Source organism: Bos taurus, chromosome 22, assembly GCF_002263795.3.
Source record: "Bos taurus isolate L1 Dominette 01449 registration number 42190680 breed Hereford chromosome 22, ARS-UCD2.0, whole genome shotgun sequence".
Classification (NCBI taxonomy): Eukaryota; Metazoa; Chordata; class Mammalia; order Artiodactyla; family Bovidae; genus Bos; species Bos taurus.
Window position 1 is genome coordinate 35,837,753 of NC_037349.1, and position 18,275 is coordinate 35,856,027.

Sequence of the window (18,275 nt, forward strand, 5' to 3'; positions counted from 1 at the left end):
CCAAAATCACTGCAGATGGTGACGGCAGCCTTGAAATTAAAAGACACTTATTCCTTGGAAGGAAAGTTATGACCAACCTAGATAGCATATTCAAAAGCAGAGACATTACTTTGCCAACAAAGGTCCGTGTAGTCAAGGCTATTGTTTTTCCAGTGGTTATGTATGGATGTGACAGTTGGACTGTGAAGAAAGGCAGAGGAAAAGAGCCATATGCCTGTATGCAACTTACACTCCCAGCATGGGTCATGGCACGAGCACATGGATGGCACAGCAGTAGCAGCAAGATTTGGCCCATAGGTGTTGCCCCATAGCTATACTCAGAAAGGGTGAAATCCCTAAAATATAGAATAATATCCATGGCATTAGGAATTTTTGTTTTGCTTGGTTCACTGCTGATTACCAGCCTCTGGGCACACTTGTTGCAAGAATGAATGAACAAATCATCATCTTTCTTAAATTTACTATTTCAAAATCATTTAAATTTGGAGAAAAGTTGCAGAAATAGGATGAAGTTTTGCCATAACCAGCTTCCCCTAATGTTAGCCTCTTACGTAACCATGTATAATGATCAAAACTGAGAAATTAACATTGACACAATACTGTTAACTAAGGACTCTTTGGATTTCACTGTTTTTTTCCCACTAAAGTCTTTTGCTGTTTCAGGGTCTGTCTAGGGTACCATATTGTACTTAGATGTCTTGTCCTCTCCAATTTGGGGGATTTCCTCCTCAACCAATCCTAGTCTTTCATGACCTCAACATTTTTTTTAATAAACTGTAATAAGTTATTCTGTAAATTGTCCTTCAGCTTAGATTTATGTGATGACTGAAACCTGGAAAAGCCTTTGTACTGAAAAAGACATCATGAGGAATTGGTGCTTTGGGTGGACTTGATGGAGGAGTGAGACTTGGATGGACAGAAAAGTGGAAAGTGGAGTTTTCGGGCCAGAAAAAACTCTGTGCCCACATCTCTAACTGGGAGCACTTTGGTACTGTCTTGGTTCTTTTCTGCATGTGTAAGTGATGGGTAACCTGAGTTGACTGATTAAGAGTTGTAAGCACACCTTGTCTAGCTGCCCTGCTTCTTTGCATCTTGCCTTTTTCTCATCAGCAAGAAGATCTTCTGATTCTGGCTCAACTCTAGCTTCCAGATGCTGCTGGCTGTGATACTGGATTTGGGCTTTGGTTCCCTGGATAACAGAGCTGATGGGCTTTTTGCTATCTTTTTATCAGACTTCATGCTCTTCTGTAGTCTGGTGACACAAGGCCTTCTATTTATTTTTACTATGACTATTATATTGGTTAAGACTCAGCAAGCACTGTGCCAGGCTCTAAGCCAACTTTTCTCAATGGGGAGCAATATCACCCGTAAGGGGAAAAAACATTGGTTTTTTGGGAAGTGAAAAAAAAATTCTTCTTGTGTATAAGTACACAATACCAAAACAGCCATATGAGATATCTGTGGTATTAAAATTTCACTGAAGGAGGGGGTATGTTGATTAGGGGAAAAGAAATCTTAAAAAACTTACTGATAGGATCAATGAGGGAGAAAAAAGGTTGAGATATGTTGATTTAGGCCAGATGACTTGGCTTCTGTCATCTCATTTTAATTCTCAACATTATCTCAAGGGACATATTATTCCCATTAAAAAATACGAATGGGGAAATTGTGAATTAACAGAATTGAGTACCTTCCTCAAGGTCACAGAGCCAAGTGTAGATTGCTGCTGCTACTGCTGCTAAGTCGCTTCAGTCGTGTCCGACTCTGTGCGACCCCACAGACGGCAGCCCACCAGGCTCCCCGATCCCTGGGATTCTCCAGGCAAGAACACTGGAGTGGGTTGCCATTTCCTTCTTCAATGCATGAAAATGAAAAGTGAAAGTGAAGTCGCTCAGTTGTGTGCAACTCGTAGTGACCTCATGGACTTCAGCCTACCAGGCTCCTCCGCCCATGGGATTTTCCAGGCAAGAGTACTGGAGTCGGGTGCCATATTAGGGATATCCATTCAGGACAGGTAGGCTCCAAGGTCAAGGTCTAAACAGTGATCATCCTTGTCAATTTGTAGCCTTATTCATGAAAACCAGTAAAAAAGAAAATCAATAGAATAAAACCATAACATATCCTAAGGAAAAGTTTTCTAGGCTTACTGAGTAATTAGAATTTCCTGTTATATTATTTCCCCATGATTAAGGTTAATAATTGTGGGTCAGTTCTGCATACATTTACAATGTTGATATTAGGAGTCCAGTCAGCTACAGGAATATAATTGCAGGAAGGCAGGTTTTTTGTCTGTCCACTGTTGTATCTCCAATGCTGAGAACAATGCAACACATACTAAGTGCTCAAAAAATACGTGTTGAATAAATCAAAACAAAAGGTTATTGTATTTTAAGAAAAAAAAAATTCAAAGCCGAACTCAATTACATCTGTTTGATGTTAATGCTGTGATGCTTCCTCTTAAAAAAATAAACAGCAACCACCAAAGTGTATGACAAGATGCATACCTACCACAGAGAAAATAAGTTCTGGGTGGCCATTTGAGTTTGATGTAGAAACTGCCTCCAGCTACTCAAACTCCAAACATATGACTTAATATTGTTATACCATGCAGAGCTAAGAGAGATTAAATCAGACTTAATTTTTCCATCCATTTTGAGGGGTTAAAAAAAAAAAACAACCAGTATTATTGTTTGAGACAGAATATTGATAATACAATTGGCTGAACTATACAGTGTCATCTTTTCTTTTTCAATTGAATGTCAAGACCAGCTATTTCTGTTTTGGGGTAGGGACTAAACCTGTCTGAGATGTAGTATAGTCATGGACAGATGAACGCAAACCCCAAGTTGTATGGGATGTAATTTCTTCCCCTTGAGAAACTTTACATTTACCATCTGTGAACAGGAAACATAAATTAGGTTATTACACACAACGCATCTCATAAACCTTACCAAGTGGAAGCACATGCATTTCCTTGAGATACTGCAAAGGTTCAGGAGTGACTATAGAATTAAGCTGGATTTGCCAGACTATCCCTTCCAGACAAATGCAAATTTCAGTTTTTCACAGACCCTTCCTGAAATAAGTAATTCAGAGGATCAGGGCCCAAGAAAGGCTTGGTTGGCTCAGAAGAAGCCCATTTTCATATATATGAGTCGAGATAGACAAAAAGGTGGTGACATCACCACCAATCCTCATTTTCTTATTCTCAGTGGCATATACCCGCAGCATTGAGAGGGCTTCTAAGAAGGTTTACCATGAGTGCAAATGAAATAAGAAGTCATGAAGGTCAGAATCTGAGAGTGGGGAGGAATTTTGCTGGCTGCTTCAAAGGCTAAGCCACTCTCCTGCCCCCATGTTAGATGAGCTGCTTTTGGATGTGGGTTCAAATATCTCTTTCTCTAACTCACATTTTTTTTTAGGGTCCTGTTAAGTGGCTTTTTTGTTTCCCTTTGTTTTTATTTCTTTTTTCCCACCACTGGAAACTTATAAACCTTGGTATTATATGCTAATTAGATGGGGATGCTGGGAAATGGAGACTGAGGACACACACTCTCTCACTCTCTCTCACTCTTACAAAGACACACTCACCCTCAAACCCTATTACCTGGGCAGGCTGCCCTCCAGTCTTCATGGAGAGGTGGGGACTTCAGGGCTTCTAATTACAGGCTTTCTGCCTTTGAGAACCCTCTCAGCAGGAACACCGTGTACTACAGACACTCCTTTCTACACACTGAAAGCCCTAGCATAATTGTTTGAAATGGAAAGTCACTTTCACTTCAACTTGCACCCACCCGCTTACCTTTCTGGAGTTATTAGCATAGACATTCCTTTACTGCATCTTTTCACAATCAGGCTTATCTAGTCTTGTAATGAGCTCCACTAGAGAAATTGTCGGAGAAGGCAATGGCACCCCACTCCAGTACTCTTGCCTGGAAAATCCCATAGGTGGAGGAGCCTGGTGAGCTGCAGGGAGGAGCCTGGTGAGCTGCAGTCCATAGGGTTGCTAAGAGTCAGACAAGACTGAGAGACTTCACTTTCACTTTTCACTTTCATGCATTGGAGAAGGAAATGGCAACCCACTCCAGTGTTCTTGCCTTGAGAATCCCAGGGACGGCGGAGCCTGGTGGGCTGCCATCTATGGGGTCGCACAGAGTCGGACACGAGTGAAGCAACTTAGCAGCAGCAGCAGAGAAATTGTGCTAGGTTCACTCTGGGAAACCCCTCATGTCAAATCCTTCTCCTGTGGCTGCTGGGGGGGAAAAAAGACACAGGAGTAAATGGGTTGTGGTGTTTGCTCTTTTGGCTAATATTTTTCCACACGTTGGAAGGGAGTCCCACTCAGACCGTCGATGTGGATTTTATTGTCCTCCGCTTCTATAACTCACATGGAAACTTCATTTTAACATTATGTAAAGTGTTTCAAATAACTGCATTAGGGCTTCTTCCTTGGGAGATGCTTTGGGGTCCCAGGCAGTGAGATGCATATGCTGGGGACCAACCCCAGTGTTGTCAAATTGATGACTTCCCGTGAATGCTCCACTCACTACCGCCACACTCCACCTGAAATTAGAACTAAAATTCTATATGAATCGAAAGGAAATGCTGAGGTGAGGTGATAGATTCAAAGGGAGCTCTCTGAGTGTTTTTTTTTTTTCCCCCTCTTAGCCCAGGGAACTCACCTTTTTCAGGTTTTTTTCACCAGAGAAAAGGTGAAGTATTTTCCAGAGTTCAAAAGGCATGCCTCTTGACCTTAAAAGTTCACAAAGGGCAGAAGCATAGGGAGACCAAGATTCAGGACTTTGAACTTGGACTGACCTGAGACATTGCTCCAAGCTCTTAGCTGAGTGACCTTTGACTGTTACTTAACCTCTTTGAGCTTCATCCTTTTCATCTTTCAGAGGCCAGACAAATAGTTCCCTCTTTCCAGGGCTGCATGATGATGAGATGGATTGGCTTTGCAACTAGAGAGTAGGGGTCTTTTTTAGGATTTTTTTTTTTTTTTTTTTTAAGGGACCTTGAATGCTAAGCTCACGTGTTTGGCTTTTCTTCTATGGATTGGGGCCAATCTAAGTTTCCTGAAGAGTGAAGAGACGATTTGTATTAACCAAAGTGTCACAGTGGTATACTGGAACACCAGCGCAGTACTTTCAGAATCATCTGTACCAGGAGAGAATAAAAGGCTCCTCATAGTCATTAGTAAAAGGGCAGGTGCTATTTAAGAATTGTTATTTTAAATAAAATAATGATGAGGAAGGAAGGTTCAACTTTATTCCTGATATATTTTAAAGTATATCTGACTCTCCTGTTTGACCACCGTCTCCACATCCGTTTCCAAGGTTGCAACTCTTCGTGGGCCCATATTTCCTTGGTTACCCTGGACCAGGACCACGTGACCTCCCCTCCCACGCTGGGTACCGTGAAAGCCCTGCTTATCCACACCCCACCCCCTCCGCACCCCTACCCAGGCCCTGTGGATGGGGGTGGGCGGGAGGCCGCCGCTCACTACCGGGGACCCAGCAGCGGCCCCTGAGTGTGAATAGCGCACATTGACGACGCTGCCGCCCAAGAGGGCTGGGGACGCCAGGGCACTGCCTCTGCCTGCGGGCCCCATAAAAGGAGCAGCTGCCGCTGGGGCCGCTCAGATGCGCGGGGATGAGGCGGGCGGCGGCTGAGTGCGCGCCTGGACTCCGGCAGTGACCGAGGCAGACCTTGGGGCCACTCTAAGGGCCCGCAGGTAACCGCGGGCGGGCGGGTTTTGTCCCCGGGCTTGGGAGGGACAGCAGGAGGAGGGCAGGGACGAGGGTCAGGGTGGCAGGAAGGAGGCTGGGCAGGGATGAAGAAGGGAGGAAGCCAGGAAGACGGGAAGGAGGAGGAAAGGGAAGGAGGGAGAGGGAGGGAGGAAGGAAGGAACCACGCCAAGGAGCAGCTGGCACGCGCTGCACTTGCCTCCAGCCCAAGCGTTCAAATTCCCCACCTCTGACCTCTCCCAGCTGCGGGGCCGGGCGCCCGGCGCATCCCTCCCCAAAACGCTCCCGCGTCGCGCGCGCCTCGCGGATACTCAGCCATGTTTTCTGCGCGAGCATCTCCGGCGGTACAGCTGAGCGGCAAGGCCCCCACGCGGGGACAGCCTTGGCTGCGGCGTGGGGGCAGGTGGAAGGGGATGAGAGCGGTCGCTCTACTCCAGGCTTGCGCTGCTTAGGGCAGAGGGCCCGCTGGATGATGCTTTACTTTGCTTCCAGTTGGGTAAAAGCCAGGGTTGCCCCCCCCCCCCCCCCCCCGCTGCCTCCCGTTCCTGCAAACCCCACTTCACTGGCCTGCTGCCACTCTCTGAACTGTTGGCTCCCCCACCCTGTTCTTCCTCAGCCATCCAGCAGCCTGTATTTTGAGCTTCTTTTAGAGCGTTGTTTGCATATAACTGGGCTCAGCTGGAGAAAAAGGAGAGGGACTGAAAAGGAGGAGGGCCTTTTGTGCTGAGCCCCATTGTAAAGCCCTCTTCCCCCCACCCCAACTCTGAGCCGCTGAAGGTTCCCAACAGAGAAGGATGGATGCTAAGGCACCCCAGAAGTCCTTGGCTTGCTGTCTGTCAACTGCCCTTCTCCTCTATTGGGCTTCTTCTTCTGTGGGTAAAAGGTCGCTCTGAAGCTGTGAGGGCTCCATTTCACCTGGGATGCCCCCAGACATCCCGTGGCTCTAGTTGCCATGGCTTCGCTGCCCACTCACAGGAAATGCAACTCCTGGCAATCACGCCTGTCTGCCAAAGGCAGAGTTTCTTCCTCCAGCCCGAAGTAGATCCACGTTAGCAGGCTCTGCGAATTCTCAGCAGGGTTTGGTGGTTATTACAGATGCTTGCTTGAGGAGCTCTTGGATGGGAGTTCAGGAGTTCCTCAGTGACTCCTCAGTTGAATATTGTCCTTAATTTTCTCCTAATAATGAATTTTCACAGTTGGCCTTTTCTACAACATATGATGTGTTTCAACCCCAGGCTGTGCTCCCTGAGGTAGTTTTGTGGTTGTTTGTATTTTGTTGTTTGGTTGCTCAGTTGTGTCAGACTCTTTGCGATCCATGGCTGCAGCACGCCAGGCTTCCCTGTCCCTCACCATCTCCCGGAGTTTGCTCAGACTCATGTCCATTGAGTTGGTGATGCCATCCAACCATCTCATCCTCTGTCATCTGTATGTAAGATAGGTGATTGTAGCTCTATTCTAGAATGAGTAATGGCAGTGTTGTCGTAGTGGTGAGCTGTCTAGAGAGCCTAAGCATTGACTGGGCACAGTTCTCAGCTATATTATCCCTTTGATACATAGAGCTACCAAGAATCTCTAATAGATAAATGGAAACATGGAGAGATTAATTTATCCGGTGTCCACAGTAACCACTTGCTGGGATTTGAATCTAGGCAGTATTAGTCCAGAGCTGATGCCCTTAACTCTTCTTCTTTGAGGAAGGTAGGCAGTAAAATCTGTCCATGGCATCATCATTCTGAGGTTCCACCAGGTGGATTCAAGAAGACTCACTGTAGAGTCAGATAGACTGGGGTTGAATCTTGGATCCAACATATGTAGAATTGTGAGTTAACCTTTATCACTCCTCCATGGTTTGTCATTTTAAATGACTGGTACATAATTTATAAACAATTGTTAAATGGATTTTGTAGTTGCAGGAGCACAGTGTCATAACCAGTTACAGATTTTAAAGCCAAGGCTGTCCATGTTTATGTTCAGTCCTATCACGTAGGGGCTGAATGAACTTGGCAAAATATCTAAACTTCTCTTAAGCCTCAGTTTTCACATATGTAGAGGGGTTCTCCTGCAACCAAATGAGAAGATGTACTTAAAATCCTTGACACAGGGTCTGGCATACATGGTACTCAAGAAATGTCATTGTTGGAGTTTGTTGTTTGGTTTGGTTTGGTTGTGTCTTTTTGTGAATCTGTGCAGGTTCCTGTATTGGGTTTGTTTTTATTTTGTCATTTCTGAATTTGTCTGGTTCAGCAATTACTCCTTGGGCTGCAGTGCATAATGTGCTTAGTCTTTCAGTTGTGTCTGACTCTTTGTGACCCCATGGACTGTAGCCCACCAGGCTCCTCTGTCCATGAGGATACTCCAGGCAAGAATACTGGAGTGGATGCATCATAGACCCTTTGCAAATGTTGTGGGACACACACACACACACACCCAGAACATGTACATTTGAAATGATAAGTACTAAGTGAATTCTGTCTTGTTCAGTAAGAACTCTGTTTCTCTTGGCGAAGCAGTCACTCTGACTTTAAAGGGTTAGGGAAACTTCAAAGTTAATTTTAAAGCTGTCTGAAAACCAGCTGGAAGAATTAGCACTGCACCTAACAGTTGCAAGGGGGGAGAAATGGATTGGCAATGACATTTGCTTTCTTCCTGGGTTCTGAAAAACTGTAACATATTCTGCTAAACTGTTACAAATAATCAACTGGAATTTTAACTTAGTTAAACAATTCTAGGAGAATATCTTCTCCCATGTGGTTTTATAGATACTGGTTAAATGAAAAGAACTTAATGAATAAAACATTTTCAAGATACAATGTTGACGTAAATTAACTGGTTTTAAATGGCTGTTTAGAATTTGGCCCAAATATTTGTTTATAAATGAAGAGAATGCTATAAGATCAACATTTATTAAAAAAAAATAAAGCATGCATTAACTGGAAAAGGCCCTAAAAGCCCATCAGTAAGGGATTGGTTAAAGGCATAGTAGCATGTACTTACAGTGGGTGAGTACAGCCCTTGAGAGAATGAAGTATGGTTTCTATGCTAAGAGAAGGCGATGGCACCCCACTCCAGTACTCTTGCCTGGAAAATCCCATGGATGGAGGAGCCTAGTGGGCTGCAGTCCATGGGGTTGCGAAGAGTCGGACACTTTGACTTTTCACTTTCATGCATTGGAGAAGGAAAATGGCAACCCACTCCAGTGTTCTTGCCTGGAGAATCCCAGGGACGGGGGAGCCTGGTGGGCTGCCGTCTATGGGGTCGCACAGAGTCGGACACAACTGAAGCGACTTAGCAGCAGCATAGAATGTAATACTGCAGTATCAACTCCATGAGTTTAAGGATTTCATCCATTTTGGTCAGCTCTCTAGCACCTGTACAGTAGTGCTTGCTATGTAATAGATGCTTAGTAAACACTGACTGAATAAATGAATGTTGTTCATTGAGGCAAAACAAGGTATTGAACAGAGTTTATAGTTCAATGCCATGTATGTTTTTAAATGCGTGAATATATATTTGTTTGCAAATGTAGGGCTGGGGGTGGGAGGCAATTTTTGTGTTTGCTGGTTGGTTGATTGCTGTCTTGTTTTATTTTTTAAACCCTTCCCCATTTTGTACATGTACTAGTCAAAAACTGAAAAGTTAAGAGTACCTAATTTTCCCCAGTGTTGTTCTATTTAACTAACCTTTCTGTTATTCTTTGATTATATGCTGTTTAATTTCTTTGCCTTGTTTAAATACTTGCAACCCTTTGATAGGACTTCCCAGGTGGAGCTAGCGGTAGAGAACTCACCTGCCAATGCAGGAGACATAAGAGACTCAGGTTTGATCCCTGGGTTGGGAAGATCCCCTGAAGGAGGAAATGGCAATCCACTGCAGTATTCTTGCCTGGAGAATCCCATGGACATGGGGGCCTGGCAAGCTACGGTCCATGGGGTTGCAAAGAGTTGAACATGACTGAAGTGACTTAGCAAGTCACACACACAAAACTCTTTGATATGATGATAGGACTGGAATTTTTTTTTTTTTTTTTTTTTTGAGAGTTGTCTACTGGATGTAATTCCTACACTGATTCATTGTCCTGCCTTTGGAGTTGCTCATGAGAGAGACCCTTTTTTTGTCTATTAGAACAGGTTTCATACACCTTCATGCCTTATAAAAAGCATGGTCCCTCTCAGGAACCCCATAAATTATTTTGTAATGAATGGATAGCTAAAGTATGAGTCACATCAGTTCAGTTCAGTCACTCAGTCATGTCCGACTCTTTGGGACACCGTGGACTACAGCATGCTAGGCTTCCCTGTCCATCACCATCTCCAAGAGCTTGCTCAAACTCATGTCCATAGAGTCAGTGATGCCGTCCAACCATCTCATCCTCTGTCGTCCCCTTCTCCTCCTGCCTTCAATCTTTCCCAGCATCAGGGTCTTTTCCAATGAGTACGTTCTTCCCATCAGGCCAAAATACTGGGGCTTCAGGTTCAGCATCAGTCCTTCCAATGAATATTCAGGACTGATTTCCTTTAGGATGGACTGGTTTGATCTCCTTGCAGTCCAAGGGACTCTCAAGAGTCTTCTCCAACACCACAGTTCAAAAGCATAAATTCTTCGGCGCTCAGCTTTGTTTACGGTCCAACTGTCACATCCATACATGACTACTGGAAAAACCAAAACTTTGACTATATGGAACTTGTCAGTAATGTCTCTGCTTTTTTAATATGCTGTCTAGAGGTTGGTCATAGCTTTTCTTCCAAGGAGCGAGTGTCTTTTAATTTCATGGCTGCAGTCAGCATCTGTTGTGATTTTGGAGCCCAAAAAAATAAAGTCTGTCACTGCTTCCACTGTTTCCTCATCTATTTGCCATGAAGTGTTGGGACCAGATGCCATGATCTTAGTTTTCTGAATGTTGAGTTTTAAGCAAAATTTTTCACTCTCCTCTTTCACTTTCAAGAGACTCTTTAGTTCTTCTTCACTTTCTGCCATAATAAGAATTTTAGTTTCATAACAGTAAGGGCTAGTCTCATTAAGCAGTTTTTGCTTCAAGACAAGTACTTCCTAATTTTTGAAAAACATCTTATATGTACTTTCAGAATTCCAACCCTTATGTAGGTTCTAGAAGGAGGTAGTCTCCAAAATATGAGATGCCCCAGGAGAATGCAGGAAGAAACTCTCAAGAGTTCTGTATCTTTTTAATACTGTTTGCTGGCTCAGATGTTGATAGTGTGGGATACCTGCTTTCTCTCATTGCTTTGTTTTGTTTCTGACCGGACCATTGAAAGTTTGTTGCACACATCATACTCTCACCTTTGCTCCTCTTCCCCCTCAATCTTTCTTTTAGTTACTATATTTGGGGATAGGTATTACACTTCTTTCTTTCTTATGCATTTTTAAGGATACATGTTACAGTTAAGAGATAGATGTTTTAAAAGTTGTCTTAATATTTAGTATCTATCCTTTTTAAAGATCTGGGCCTTAATTTTTACCATCCTTAACCATCTTGGTAGAGTAATACCAATGTACAAGTTTCCATTGCTGACCTCTAAAAGAATACTGATTCTTATGTCTTAGAAGAGATTGTTACAGATACGTGTTCTTGAACCACCCACAAACCTCAAAGTGTGCACTCTCTCTGTTGCAATGAGGAATAAACCAACTCGTTCAACTATAAGTATTTTCCTGATTGTTTTGAAAGCGTTTGGTATTTAGTTGTGAATAAACCACATTTTGTCAGACCTCTCCACCATGACCCGCCCGTCTTGGGTGGCCCCACATGGCATGGCTTAGTTTCATTGAATTAGACAAGACTGTGGTCCGTGTGATTAGATAGTTTTCTGTGATTATGGTTAAGTGTTTCTGCCCTCTGATGCCCTCTCACAACACCTACCATCTTACTTGGGTTTCTCTTACCTTGGATGTGGGATATCTCATCACAGCTGCTCCAGCAAAGCGCAGCTGCTGCTCCTTACCTTGGATGAGGGGTATCTCCTCACCACTGCCCCTCCTGACCTTGAATGTGGAGTAGCTCCTCTCAGCCCTCCTGCACCCCTGCAGCCACTGCTCCTTGGATGTGGGGTTGCTCCTCTCGGCTGCCACCCCTGACCTTGGGCATGGGTTAGCTCCTCCTGGCCACCGCCCCTGGTTTTGAACTGTGGTGTTGGAGAAGACTCTTGAGAGTCCCTTGGACTGCAAGGATATCCAACCAGTCCATCCTAAAGGAGATCAGTTCTGGGTGTTCATTGGAAGGAGTGATGCTGAAGCTGAAACTCCAGTAATTTGGCCACCTCATGCGAAGAGTTGACTCATTGGAAAAGACTCTGATGCTGGGAGGGATTGGGGGCAGGAGGAGAAGGGGACGACAGAGGATGAGATGGCTGGATGGCATCACCGACTCGATGGACGTGACTTTGAGTGAACTCCGGAAGTTGGTGATGGATAGGGAGGCCTGGCGTGCTGCAATTCATGGGATCGCAAAGAGTTGGACACGACTGAGCGACAACTGAACTGAACTGTGAATAAACGGAATATTTCAGAAGTGCTTGAGTAATATTCTAAAGTACAGCATTTTGTCTGAAAATTACGAAAAGAAACTGAGAAGTACAAAAAGATATCAAGAATAAATGGTTCTTAATTACATAAACTAGGAATCATCATTTTGAATACAGCTATATTTTCTTTACCTATATCCACTTCTATATCTTTCTTTCCATATGTATACATACTCTCTCTTCATGTGTGTCTGTATAAATAATGTGTATAAATATGTGTGTATATATATGTGTATATATGTGTTTATATTATTTTGATCAGAAAATTCATTCAGGATTTCCTGTAACATCTAATGTACTTTTGTATCCTGCTTTTTACATTTAACATGAAATCATGAATATGACCTTATATAAATCTGATTTTGCTCAAGTACTTATTTTTTTATTATTAAATAGTATCTTGACATTAGATAGTTGCTCATTCATTATCCTCCATAAAATTATCAGCTTTTACTTTTGAACTGGCTGTGAGCCACATCTTCATGTTTTAATGTATGTTTAGATTTCTGTTTATTTCTTTAGCCTAGTTTTCCCTAGAAAGGTATATACTGTAAAGAAGTTCTTCTTATCTAGTGCCTAATTATTCCCCACCACCCCCACCCCCTCAGAATTGTTGATTCTTGTACCACCCAGAGATTTGGTGCCAGTTGGAAACTGGGACTGGCAGCACTGTGGGGAGCCCTGAAGTCCTCTTTCAGCTCTGCTGCATCTCTGTACATCTGCTTCCTTCATCCTTCTCCCTGCACACTTGTTGTTACTTACATTTTACCCATGTGGCTGCCTTTGCTTTCATCACATAGGAGGATGGCGAAGGGCAGTTCTAGTGAAAGAAGAATTACTGTACATTGATGCACCCCAGGGCTTCCTCAATAGCTCCATTGGTAAAGAATCCTCTGGAATCCAGTGCAGGAAACCCCGGTTCAATTCCTGGGTCAGGAAGATCCGCTGGAAAAGGGATAGGCTTCCCACTCCAGTATTCTTAGGCTTCCTTTGTGGCTCAGCTGGTAACGAATCTGCCTGCACTGCGGGAGACCTGGGTTCAATCCATGGGTTGGGAGGACCCCCTCGAGAAGGGAAAAACTACCCACTCCAGTATTCTGGCCTGGAGAATTCCATAGTCCGTATAGTCCATGGGGTTGAATAGAGTTGGATACGACTGAGTGACTTTCAGTTTCACTTTGATGCACCCCAGTGTATGGAAACCAGATTATTCTAAAACTTCTTTAAGGTCAGGATCTGATTAATCATTAGCTCTTCGTCCATGCCTAGGAGGTAACATTGTAAAATGTACTCTCCAATAAATATTTCTTGCCTAAGTAGAGGATAATCCTGTTTGACTTAAAATAACCTGCAATATTAAAAATACTTTTTATCAAAGACAGCCTTCTCCCCAGAACAAATACATAAATTTATAACCCTTATACTTTTTGACTTCATTCTATCATCCTCCAGATTTTTATTCAGGGCCTCTTTTTATCCAGACACTGTTATGGGAACTGGGAGGTATAGCAGTGAGCTCAACTAACCTTACATTATGGAGTGTGGATACAGAAAATAAACCCCTAATAAATATACAATGCCAGGGAGTGGTACATGTTTTGATATGAAATAATAAAGCAGAATGAGAAGATAGAGTATAGTTATTCACAGTTTCGTGTTCCTTGGTTTCAGTTACCTGAGATCAACCATGGTCCAGAAATGTCAAATGGAAAATTCTAGAAGTAAACAATGTACTAGTTTTAAATTGTGCACCATTCTGTGTTGCATGAAGAAGTCTCAGGCCATCCTGTTCTGTCCCACCTGGATGTGAATCATCCCTTTGTCCAGCGAGTTCTGTCCATTTGTCACTTAATAATAGTAGCCCTCTTGGTTATCAGGCTGGCTGTCCTGCTATCAAAGTGTTTGTGTTCGAATGATCCTTATTTTACTCAAAGCACAAGAGGAGTGATACTGGCAGTTCAAAAGTGCTAAAGAGAAGCCATGAAGTGTTTCCTTTAAGTGAAAAGAGTAAAGTCCTTGTCTTAATTAAAAAAAAAAACAACATGCTGAGGTTGCTAAGATCTATAGGAAGAACAAATCTTCTATCCATGAAATTATGAAGAATGAAAAAGAATTCATATTTGTTTTGCTCTTACACCTCATACTGCAAAAGTTATGGTCATAGCTTATGATAAGCATTTTTTTAAGATGGAAAAGGCATTAAATTTGTTCAGTAAGATATTTTGAGAGATCACATTCACATAACTCCTGTTACATTATATTGTGATTGTTGTTCTACTTTTTGCTAGTTATTGTTGTTAATCTGTTACTGAATCTAATTTATAGATTAAATTTTATCATAAATATATATGATGAGAAAAAATGTAGTGTGTGTGTGTGTGTGTGTGTGTGTGTGTGTATAGATTCTGTATTATCTGTAGTTTTAAATGTCCACGTCCACTGGCATTGTTGAAAGGTTTCCTCCTGGGATAAGGAGGGACTACTTTAAAGGGATTTAGAAAAGGCAGAACTAGAGATCAAATTGCCAACATCTGCTCCATCATCAAAAAAGCAAGAGTTCCAGAAAAGCATCTACTTCTCCTCTATTGACCATGCCAAAGCCTTTGTGTGGATCACAACAAACTGTGGAAAATTCTTAAAGAGATGGGAATACCAGACCACCTGACCTGCCTCCTGAGAAATCTATATGCAGGTCAAGAAGCAACAGTTAGAACCAGACATGGAAGAAAAGACTGGCTCCAGATTGGGAAAGGAGTACGTCAAGGCTGTGTATTGTCACCCTGCTTATTTAACTTATATGCAGACTACATCATGAGAAATGCTGGGTTGGATGAAGCACAAGCTGGAATCAAGATTGCCGGGAGAAATATCAGTAACCTCAGATACGCAGATGACACCACCCTTATGGCAGAAAGTGAAGAGGTACTAAAAAGCTTCTTGATGAAAGTGAAAGAGGAGAGTGAAAAAGTTGGCTTAAAGCTCAACATTCAGAAAGCTAAGATCATGGCATCCAGTCCCATCACTTCATGGGAAATAGATGGGGAAACAGTGGAAGCAATGACAGACTTTATTTTTTTGGGCTGCAAAATCACTGCAGACGGTGACTGCAGCCATGAAATTAAAAGACTCTTGCTCCTTGGAAGAAAAGTTATGACCAACCTAGACAGCATATTGAAGACCAGAGACATTACTTTGCCAACAAAGGTCCGTCTAATCAAAGCTATGGTTTTTCCAGTGGTCATGCATGTATGGATGTGAGAGTTGGATTATAAAGAAAGCTGAGCACCAAAGAATTGATCTTTTTGAATTGTGGTTTGGAGGAGATTCCTGAGAGTCCCTTGGAGTGCAAGCAGATCCAACCTACGATCCTTTAGGAGTCCATCCTAAAGGAAATCAGTCCTGAGTATTCATTGGAAGGACTGATACTGAAGCTGAAACTCCAATACTTTGGCCACCTGATGCGAAGAACTGACTCATGGGAAAAGACCCTGATTCTGGGAAAGACTGAAGACGGGAGGAGAAGGGGATGACAGAGGATGAGATGGTTGGATGGCATCACTGACTCAATGGACGTGAGTTTGAGTAAACTCTGGGAGTTGGTGATGGACAGGGAGGCCTGGCATGCTGCATTCCATGGGGTCACAGGAATAGGACACTACTCAGCAAATGAACTGAATTTCAAAGAGATCTGTATTTCTTCAGGGTAGAGTGGTCCAGGAAGTCAAATCTAAATTAAGAAGCCTCTTCTGTTGTCTGTGATAGTTGATCTAGAATAGTTATCATAACATAGCTGTTACTGAACGTCTAACTACCAGCTGTCACTGTGTGTGCTTTGTGAGTCTCCCTTAAGCACTTCATGGTGACAGGCACTTCCATCCATTATTTAACCTCATATTCTCACTGGTCTTATGAGAGAGCTATTATGCCTTTTCTAAGTATATGGCAAAGCAAGAGAAGTTAAGTTACTGACCCAAGTTCACACAGCTCCTAAGTAGCAGAGGTGATACTCAAATCCAGAATTGAAATCCCTTTAAAACCAAAGGCTATGAGTCTAGAGTTAGTCCTCTGGCTCCTGAGGCTCAGAAGGAAAAGGCCTTGTGGTCAAAACCACTGGTGAAAGGTTAATTAGAAACTATTGGTATGTAAACTATTTGTATTGATGACAGACTGCTTTTATTTCCAGAAAGTGGGTATGGGCACAGGGCCTCTCTTCATATGCTAACTAGTTGTACACAAGCTGCTGAAGTTCTGAGGACGCCAGCTCCCTTTGTGTCTTGCAATAGCATTGCAAGGTTTGCTCTGCTTTTGATCCCGAGTTGTGCTGTAGTGAGTTATTTAACATATGTTTCCTTACACCGCTATTATTGAGCACATATGCTTTGGCCCATGATCACAAATGCGGGTCCAGGTTAAAAGGACACAGGCATCTTTTTTTGGTTGTTGTTCGTATTCCTCAGAGAACGGGGATATCCATTTCAGATGGCCCCTTGGCAATAGCGGGAGAGAATTTGCTGTTTGATGGTAGTTGGTGCGTCTGTCTTATTTCACAAAAGAAAAATATTGAGGACCAAATGGAGAGAAAGTGGCTGCTCTGGGTCTGGCTGCTGCCTTTCACATCCATCTGGTTCTGACATGAATCTTGTTCAATGAGATTGAGATGATAGTGCAGTGTCTAGCAAATCTTACCAATTGAAGAGAATTACATTGAGGCTGTAATTAATTTTTCAGCTCAATTACATGCTTCTCTTGATAGCCTTAATGTTTTCTTTTCCTGATTTCAAAGAGCTTTGGTAATTTTACAGTTAAACCCAGCCTAACGTGCGGTGCATCTACCTGTAGGAGATTTCTGGATGTATGTATTTCTTTCCAACAATGCTTAACACAAGACAAATATTTTTGGATGAGAGAAGGAGAGAGATCAGTGTCACACTGTGCTAAAAGTGTGATGTGTACTTTTCTGTCTGGGCGACCAATTTCCCGTTGAGTCCACCCCTGTTAAAGGATTATTTGTAGCTGAGGCAGTTTGTTGCCTGTACTGAGAGTAGGTGGCCTTGAAGCCATTGCTTTCCTGAAATCCGTATTTCTGCCTTATGATTTCATTCTTATGCTCTAACCTGTACATTATGGAAAATGTGAGAGGCAGATCCACAGTTGTGATTACATTTAACTTCATTAAGTTTGTTCTCTGTCTCTTTAAACGTAGTTCTCAGAAGTTAGTGGGGAGAACATGGAATCCTAATTTGACTATAGCAGTGATTGTTTCTAGTGATTCTTCAGTGTAAGGAGGAAGACGGGAAGGTTATTTTGGAAATATTTGAATCGAATACTGATCTCCTGATTTTTGCTTTTATTACAAGTTGTTTTCAGGTCCTCGAGAATCTTGTTCAGAAAATATCCTTTTCCTCTACCTCTCATCCGTTTTTCCTTCATACAGTCATTTAGTCAACATTAAACTGTGAGGAAACAAAAGTGAGTAAGTTCACTTTCTTGAATATGGACTGTTGAACAGGAGGAGAGATAAAGGAACATTTAATAGTAGTCCAGTGTGGTAAATGCCATCACATGCCATATTGTAGGAGGAAATACAAAGGAGGCATAGAGAAGGGAGTTGTTGTTTCTGCTAATGAGTCTTGGGAGATGGTTATAGAAAAATGGGCTTTGTAGTATAAATAGTTTGCCAGGCAAAGAAAGGAGGAAGGATCTCGTGAAGAGAGCTAATATCACGAGCAAAGGCATGTTGGCATAAATGTGCCTGGTCTTTTCATGCACAGTTGATAATGGAGGGCATCTAATATTTAAATGCATGAAATGAATGGTAGATGATGGCAGGTGAGGTTAGAGAAAGTAGATTGGGATATATTGTGAAGAATCTGAGAGTTGCAAACCTGTGGTAATCCTCAGAAACACCCATATTTCACTTAGAACTCTTTTCCATTACCATAGTTAGAATCTGAAATTAGTCCTGACTTAATTAGAAAAGAATTTATTG

The 18,275-nt window shown here is 42.7% G+C and overlaps 1 protein-coding gene across 25 annotated transcripts in view; it reads left to right on the forward strand.

Annotated features, from left to right (window-relative positions):
• MAGI1 (membrane associated guanylate kinase, WW and PDZ domain containing 1) overlaps positions 1 to 18,275 on the forward strand; it is a 644,187-nt gene that overhangs the window by 458,876 nt on the left and 167,036 nt on the right. The window lies entirely within an intron of this gene.